This window comes from Trachymyrmex cornetzi, unplaced genomic scaffold (genome assembly GCF_001594075.2).
Source record: "Trachymyrmex cornetzi isolate Tcor2-1 unplaced genomic scaffold, Tcor1.1 scaffold471, whole genome shotgun sequence".
Taxonomy (NCBI): domain Eukaryota; kingdom Metazoa; phylum Arthropoda; class Insecta; order Hymenoptera; family Formicidae; genus Trachymyrmex; species Trachymyrmex cornetzi.
The window spans coordinates 123,260-132,981 of record NW_017299520.1 but is presented as its reverse complement, the minus strand read 5'-3'; positions in this window follow the sequence as shown (position 1 = coordinate 132,981).

Genomic DNA, 9,722 nt, shown 5'->3' with positions numbered 1-9,722 from the left:
ATGTTAGAATAAATTAGACAGGATTTTCATACTAAAATATGTTTTAATTGATTAATTTATTTCATTTATTTAAAAATTATTTAAAAACTTACTAATATATATGTATACAGATAAAAAACTAACGAAGGGGGCTTTGAACTATCCTTCATTGATTTCCATGAAACTTGGCGAATATGTTGAGTATTCCTTCCTAACAACATTACCCCATTTTGACTGCAGATAGCAAATTATTTTTAAGATGTTAAATGTTTCTTTATGTTTTTATTTTTCAAGGATTATTTTTTTATATTTGAATAAGTAAAAATATTTCATATTGTTTTATTATTTATTATCATATATGTTACGCAAATTTATTCTCTATATTTTTAACATTTTGCAAATGTTGAAAACATTAAATTCAGAACATAAGAAACATGCGATTTAACAGATTAATTTTTTTACCGTTACTTTATATAATGTCTTTACATATTGTGGGATAAAATTGTTCGTAAAAACAACCCAGATAGCACAACTGATCCATTTGAACTTAAAAAGAATTTATTTTCTTGACTTCTTTATGAATTAGCGTAATTTGTTCGAAATGAACTTAAAAAGAATTCCTTTCCGATGATTAACAAAGGACTCCATAAAAGTACTTCTTACAGAGTTAAATTGAAGTTAATTTAAAGAAATCCTTTTTCCGTTCGTAATGGGTTCGAAAAAAATTTATTTTTGGCTTGGTTACAATGTACTTGTACAAAATTATTCCCACTGTAAGTCATGATCTGCCGCCACTAGAATTGTACCGTGCTTGAGTGATTGCTGCGAGCGTAATAGAAATTAGTTTTTGCAATAGCGTTTTGTATACATATATACAAAATATATATTACATATACAGAGTATTCCATTTTAATTCCCCCAGGCAAATATCTCGAAAAATATGGAAGATATAGAAAAATTAATAATATTTAATAGAGCTCTCAAAAATCAAATAATAATAAATATTAATTATCGGGCAATGAGAGCATTTACAGCGCGGTATTTGGAGCGCAATACATAAAAATATATTCATAATAATTTTACATTACTTGTCGATACAATATTCTTGGACGTTTCGGTTTACTTTAAACCATCATCAGCAATGCCATATAATTTTCATAAACAATATTCCAATCCGCACATGTTGAAGATAATCTTTGCGTTCAACAGAGGATGAGCATACCCCTACTTTTTAGTTGAGAAATGCCATTACTTCTCTTCGTTGTTTAACCAAGTGAATAACCTCCGTCTTAACAGATCATATGTAATTAAATTGCATATTTGACTTCTACATGGATAGTATCTTAAGTAATATATCTATAATTTATTTTCTATTTATTGTAACATAATGTGTTGCGCTTCGAACTGTGATCTGCTAAGGTGGAGGTTATTCACTTAGTTAAACAACGAAGAGAAGTAATGGCATTTCTCAACTAAGAAGTAGGGGTATGCTCATCCTCTGTTGAACGCAAAGATTATCTTCAACATGTGCGGATTGGAATATTGTTTATGAAAATTATATGGCATTGCAGATAGTTTAAAGTAAATCGAAACGTCCAAGAATATTGTATCGATAAGTAAGGTAAAATTATTGTGAATATATTTTTATGTATTGCGCTCCAAATACCACGCTGTAAATGCTTTCATTACTCGATAATTAATATTTATTATTATATAGAAAAATGTTTCAAAAGTTAAATGGTTTAGAGGGGGCCACATTTCGATCATGTTGTCTTTCTTCTAGGTGGAGGCACCAAAGAGATATGAAGGTCACCTTCACTTTAAAAAATGGAATTGTATTTTTTGTTTACACAATATAATTCTTTTAAGGCTCCTGAGTGGTCGCCGCACCCATGTTGGAATTGTGACGTCAGAAGCGGGGAATGACACGTTAATTTATGTTACATGCCGTTTGTAAATAAAGGCAATTTGGAAATCTAAATGACGAGATTGCTTTAAAATTCTTTAAAAATAGACGAAAACTGTCCTTTTTTTCCTTGATAGTCAGTAAATGGTATTAAATGTTGCTCACGAACACAATTTCGTCGCGTGCTTTATGACTTTTTCTTACTTAAAGAAATTTCCGTAAGATAAGCGTGAGGTCTCGACAACCAGATAGAGTTTTCACAAATATCAGAGTTTTCCGTTAAACAAGTTGGGCGCCAGGCACGAGAGAACGTGTCTCTCTTTCATTAATTTTCGCCTATTTTAAATTAATTGCTCACAATCAATTCGCGATAATAACAGAGGTGGGTCGTTAAAAGTGGGGAAATTGCCGGAGGACGAGAAATATGTTGCAAGAATCACACATAAATTTTTAATAAAATAGATAACTATATTTCATATGCCTTTCTATACAATCTACGTCCGGAGCTTCGCTCCGTAGGCATAGGCTGGATTCGATAGGATCTACATCCGTGGGCGACAACGATACTTCGGTGCTAACACCGGGTCGACAGCCGTATTCGATCTCATTAAATTTTTACTATTAGAGTGAAAGAGCACATTCTAAGGTGATTATTATACGACAAATGCTAATGAAATCTGTCAACAACATACAAAAACCCGTATTCCTAGTAAGGTAGGCGAAGTTACTCGGGAGGGTAACTTCAACGTGAATCTAAATGATAATTTGAGCACACGATATAGTTATAATAATCAGTTCGGCATGGCACAAAAAGTACAAAACAAAACGGAAAATGATTCGACTGTGGCAAGAGAGGCGAGCGCGAATCGGCAGCTAGTATTTTTTTTCTCAACGACAAGGCTATCTGGTGAATGGCACGTGGCTTATAATGTTACGGATTTTAACGACAGCCATTAAACCGCCGCTTGCAACCACGCGAGTTTTCACGCGCGATCCACCCAACGCTACAAACCTGATGATCGACAGCTTTACGATGGTGGCACCCAATTTTCGTCTCTGGTCCTTATCACGACAGCCTGGTATTCTGGACGTTAGAGTTCATTCCTTTAATTCTTTCGACAGCGGGGAAACGTACTCTTACAATGCTTTTAGGCTCAGCCACAAAACGAGTGCCGACCGAGAGTTTTCCGCGGATTCACGGAGGCCGCTCGGCCCTCTAATCGGGGCCATGTCATGCGCCGATTGGCCCTTGTCAACCACGGGGCCCTGCGTATCGTATAGATCCTCGCGGGTCACGAATCCTTGCGTCTTAGAGCGTGTAATACAAATTTACATAGGCTTCTGCGTCGCCTGTAGCTCCTAGGTTATTCGGGCTAGGACGGAATGTCCTGGCAACTCTGCCACCGATTTCGTGTCGGGGTATCTGCATCTCCAACTGGCGTCCTATTTGCTATCGAGTATGCTAGTAGTTTTCGCTTTCCGTCGTTCTGTCCTGTAAGCGGCGTGCGATATAACAAAGTTTGGGACAACAGGGCATTATCAAAAATATATGAAACTGTACGACCTGCGTGTCCGGGCTCCCTGGCGAAGCGGCCTCCAGTCCAGCATCGCACCTTCGTTCTTTTTGGCGTGGTGGCCTTCCTTCTTCCAATGATAGGTGAGACGACGCGATCACAAAACAATATCTTAGCCACCGAGCACGGTCCGTCGACGACTCTAAATCTACCAGGTATGTAAATATGAAACCGGAATTCTTTAATAGAAAATACACGTTTATTGCATGAAAATGATAAAAAATATTTTATTCGAAGTATTGCCCATCGCTAGCTATACATTTTTCCCACCTGTCTGACAATTTGTGGATGCCACGCTAAAAAAATTGATGCTCTTTTGAGCCAAACCAGTCATCTAGCCATTTTCGTACATTTTCGTAAGAAGTGAAGCGCTGCTGAGCAAGTGCGTGTCTCATCGATGCAAATAAGTAGTAATCGGACGGAGCCAAGTCTGGTGAGTAAGCCGCATGCGAAAGTATCTCCCAATCAAACGCCTCAATCCTTTCCTTGACCAGTTTTGCTGTGTGTGATGGTGCATTATCATGAAGCAAAATCACTTTGTGTTGCCTTTTTTGATATTCCGGTCGTTTTTCACGCAAAGCTTGATTCAAATTGATTATTTGTTGTCGGTAGCGTTCATTATTAACGGTTTCGCCAGGTTTTAGAAGCTCATAATAGATCACACCTTTCTGATCCCACCAAACACAGAGCATTGTCTTCCGTCCATAGCGATTTGGCCTTGCAGTCGATGTCGATGGTTCGCCTGGAGTTGCCATGATCTTTTATGCTTAGGATTCTCAAAATATATCCACTTTTCATCGCCAGTCACAATTCGATGGAGAAATGACTTTCTTTTGTACCTGGCGAGCAGCATTTCGCAAGTGGTTTTTCGGTTTTCCTGCTGTCTTTCATTTAGTTCATGTGGAACCCATCTTCTGGATCTTTCCCATGGATTTCAAACGTATGGAGACGGCTTCTCGTGTCACATTCAATTGATCCGTGAGTTGTTGTTGAGTTTGAGAGTCATCCTTATCCAACAATGCTTGCAATTAGCTGTCTTCAAACTTTTTCGGTGGTTTTCCACGTTCTTCGTTTCTCACGTCAAAATCACCACTTTTGAGTTTTTTAAACCACTCAAAGCACTGTGATTTACCAAGAGCATGCTCACCGTAAACTTCGACAAGCATTCAATGCGATTCTGCAGCAGTTTTCTTCAAATGGTAACAGAAAATCAACACTGTCCGCAAATAATTTCCAGACACAAAATTCGACATGTTCAACGCTATTACAAACTATACTGTTGTATGAAACTTGTATTGTTGTGAGTTGAAAATCTTTGTCAGATGTCAGAACAAGGAAATGGCATCAATGACGCGGTCTGACGGCAACTACATTGACAGCTATGGCCATCTATTGGTAAATTCCGGTTTCATACCTGGTAAATGCGATATTGTTGAATTAAACTTCCGTTGCACAATCTTTTGCTTTTATTATCAAGAAGACTTTTTCTATGATTGAAAATTGTAGATTTATTTATTATTATATAATAATATATAATAATATATAATAATAAATTTTTAAATACCTTATTAATGGAGTATATTCTACACATAATTGCTTATTAATTAATCGCAAAAAGTGAGCTCATCGGAAACGCCGCAACCTGAAGGCTTAAGAATAAAATCCAGTCTCTCACAAGAAAAGAGAAACGATTTTCTTCAACTTTAATTTTTCCGTTTTTCTTTTCTTGCACTTTTACCAACTTTTTAGTAACTTTATTCGAACTGAATTATTATTACTAACTGTTACGTCCTGAGCGCGAGACTGTCGCAGTTACGAGACGCGGCGTAACTCGTTGGGAACGCGAGCGTGGAGCGGGGCGCGTGGGGCGCGCGGGGCGAAGCCTTGGCTTCTACGCGGTGTTTTGACGCGTTTTTCTGTTGTTGGGAATAGGCAGCTGTCACCAGTGCTCGGAAATGAGCACGAAATTCAGAGATAATGTATTCAATTATAAGAGATTGAAATGGCTATCCCTTCGTATCCTTCCAATAAAATAATGTGGAGAGTTTAGAGGATGCGTCAGTTGACTTTATTTCGCAATCTCTCTATCTACACTCTCCGTTGGTTTGGGACGAACAGGAAGGGTGCAAGAAAGAATACAATTGAATATGGTTTTATGATTTTAATGTTAATATTGCAAGGCTGTATGGTCGTTATGGTGGGCCGTGAAGTTACAAGAATGGGCCTCGTAGGCTTCCTAACCGGGGCCACGTATGACGGAGATCGCGGTCTCGGTGGCGGAGGTACGAACAGGAAGGGTGCAAGAAAGAATACAATTGAATATGGTTTTATGATTTTAATATTAATATTGCACGGCTGTATGGTCGTTATGTTGGGCCGTGAAGTTACAAGAATAGGCCTCGTAGGCCTCCTAACCGGGGCCACGTATGACGGAGATCTCGGTGGCGGAGGGCGCGTGGTCTCCTTCGGAGGCTGCGGTTCTTTTGGTTCCGGTGGACTCGCGGCGTTGTTGTCGGCGGTGGAATGAGCATCGGCCCAGTATTTGGAGGGGTCAAACTCCCCGGATTCGTGGAGTGCCTTCTTAAGGGCGCGAAGGTGCACCCGCCGCGCCACCCTCCTCTCTTGCTTCTGATACGCCTCCTTTTGGGCATCTATATACCCGAAAAAGAGAAGACGAAGAATGAGTGCTTGGTGGGGAGGATAGGAATCCTCGACGCCGGTTAAAGCGCTCGTCGGAGCTTCCACGAGGAATATACTTGGATGTCAATGCTCCCGTTGAAGCGCGGTCGTCCAAGGGGATAGAGGATAGCCTTCCTCGCCTGGGGAGGCGCTCGGTAAAGGCTGGAGTAAGGTAGGCGATGAGGATGTCCCCTACGCTTAATCGTAAGCGCTGTGAGGGGATCCTCGGGTAACAGGGAAATAGCCACGCTCAGTATAAGCGCTCCAGGTATCTTACCTCAGCTATCTTCAGGAGGAAGAATAAGGTGCTTTGCTGTAAATCGTCCTGCTTTATATATATTTTGTATCGTGACCCCTCGCGGTAAGGGGGTGTTTTCGCACACGTGTTGTTGCGAAATTCTCTCGAATGTTCTAATTCTTCTATCGCTATTTATTTAATTACTGTACGTCTTTTTGTTCTTTCGGTTGTTCTTATTCTTAGCGGGGTTCGCAATACTCCTAGGGGTATTGCATCACGCACCAACCTCTTGGTTGGTGCGTGATGCACTCGGTCGCGGCGTAGTTAGCGTGCATCTTTTGCGTGTGTTTTCAGTCCGCTTTTCCGCGTATCTTGCGGTTTCTTCTTCTGAAGCACTCGTGAGTTTCCTTTGTTTGTTTAAGGCTCTCATTTCGTTATTCGTGCCCTTATTTAATTTGCAGTAGCTCTTATTTGCTCTTTGAGGCCTTCGTGATTGATGCGCGCGTTTCGCGTTGCATCGCTATGCATTTTGCAAGTGATTACGCGTTTTTACTTGTTCTTAGTGGATCGGCTCTATTTCCTCGCGATTATTTAATTGCTAGTTATAATGTTCGTTGTTTCCCGTCTTTTAGCGGTGCAATCTACGTGTTCTAGCGCATTTTCTATTAGTTTTTCTATTTTATAAGTCGTGCAGGTGCTGTGCGCGCAGCGTTCGTTGGCAACGGCTGCGGTAGCATGTCCTATAGGCTCTCGCGGCACGTATTGTATCGTTCGCTATACTCTGTGCTCGCGTTCGCTTGGTAAACGGACGGGACGCTATATTGTAGCGCACCGGACGTTACACTAACATTCTCCCTTAATTCTGTTCGAGTTTACATATAAACTTTTCTCTGAAATAAGTGAATTTGTTTGATGCTAAACACTTTGTGGAGATATCTGCTATTTGCTCTGTTGTTGGACAGTAATTAAGCATTATAATTTTATCTTTAACAAGTTTATGAACGAATCTAAATTTAACATCGATATGTTTACTTCTTTTGTTTACTATACCGTTTTTTATTAATGTTATTGCACTCTGGTTGTCTATGTTAAGTTTTACATTCACTTCTTCATTCAATAGTTCTTGTAGAAGTGTTTTCAGATAAATTAGGTCCTTGCAGCATTCAGCAGCAGCTCACATATTCAGCTTCTGTCGTTGATTGTGCTATAATAGATTGTTTCCTTGAGCACCAACTAATTGGACCTCCTGTAAAAAATGTAATATATCCAGTAATACTACGATGTGTTTCTAAATCTCCTGCGAAGTCTGCATCTGAATATGCAATTAGTTTCTTGATATTTTCGTTTCTGACGTATTTAATACCTTTATCTGTGTTTCCTTTCAGATATTTCAGAACACGCTTTAGTTCATTAATTTTTTCTAACGTATAATTTTCTACAAACCTGCTCAAGTAATTTATACTAAACGTTGTATCTGGTCGGGTTTTCGATGATAATGGTACGTTTCCACTGAGCGCGTCACGCGTCGCGTCATGAAAGAGAGAAAGAGGTAAGATTATATAAATACACAACCCCTCTCTTTCTTTCCTTCGACAACGCGACGCGTGACGCGCTCAGTGGAAACTCAGCCTAAGTAGAGAACACATCTAATCATTTCCCTATATGGATAATTGCTTGTTTTTAGAGGTGTTATGCTTTCTTCTCCCTTAATTAATGGAATCTTTAGTCCTTTAGCATTTTCCATTCCTGCTTGATTTAAAATTTTCTTCACATAGTTTCTTTGTATGAGTATTAACGAATTCTCAGTTTGAATTATTTCATGTCCTACAAATGTTTTCATATCATTTGTGATTTTTATCTTGAATTCTCTTCCAAGCATTCTTAACACTGTTTTTATTTCTTCCAGATCACTGCCTATTATCAGTCCGTCATCTACATAGATTCCCATTATTAAGTCGCTATTTAATTTCTTAAATACACATTGTTCACTATTTATAGCTTCAAAATCTTAACTCTTTTAGATAATTAGTGCACCTCAAATTCCACCTTCAATGGAGCTTGTTTTAGGCCATAAATCGCCTTTTTTAATTTTAGAATTTTATTTTTATTATATCCTTCCGGTGGGATATATATATATATATGTATATATATATCTTCCTCTAAATCTCCATAAAGGAAAGCAGTTTTTACTCAAAAGTAATTATTTTAGTCAAAAGTAATTATTTTAAAACTTTTTGCAGTTACTATCGCAAATATACTCTTCATTGCACTCTGGTCTATGACAGGACTCTTGGTAATCAAAATCTTTCCTTTATTCATACCCCTTTATAACTAACCTTGCTTTATTTTCCATTTTGTTTTATACTAAAAATCCATTTACTGTGTAGAGGTTTCGATTTTATATTACATGCATCTTTCACCTCCCCCCACACATCATTTTCCTTCAAGGATCCTTTTCCCTCGTTTATTGCTTGTGTCCATTTTTCCTTGTCTTCACCAGTTACTGCCTCTGTATAGGTTAAATATACATAATTTCTAAAGGACCCCGCACTAATCCTATATGAAATTGGGTTTCGGTTAAATCAAATAGTTTTCTCATATGTTATAGCTTACAACTTGCTGAACAAAACCTATAAGTTTTAACGAAAAAAATGAACAGTTTTCGTGTTTGATTCACCTAAAGTTGCTGACATTTCACCATAAAATACTCAATAACTTCTAAACGGCTGACCTATAATGAATAAATTATAGTGTTTTGAAAAGCTCTCAACAAGGGCTATAAGAAAATGGAGGAAAAAGTAGGGGGGTCTCACTTAAAAAATCCGTGTGGACGTTGTCATGACCTTGGCGATGTCACCCAAAGTCAAACTGATGAAGCCAGTAGATAGACCTTCTTAAATTCTACAACTTTTATGCAATACATTTTTAAAATAAAACTTATAGTTTTCGAGATATTTTACCGTCTCGGAACATTTTATATTCTTTATATGATTATACCATGGTGCTACATATAATTATATTCCACACAGTATTACGTACTATCATATATTATGTCCAAGTATGTATATATGTATAAAACAAATTTTGTTACAGAATATGTAGTGCAATTCCCTACTCTTAGCGTAATTCAGGACCAACGACATGGACAGTAGGGGTCTGGTCCCGTGTGCGTGCGTGTGTGTGTGTTGGCGCAATTTCATTTGTTTCCCGAGACGCGCGATTGAGCTTGATAAAGTTTTTTTGTTTGATTTCCGATAATTTCTTAATTTTTTAATTTCAATGATGAAAGCTTGACTGTAGAGTGTATAGGGGGATTCTAACCCGGGAGCTCCGAGGGGGAGTGATT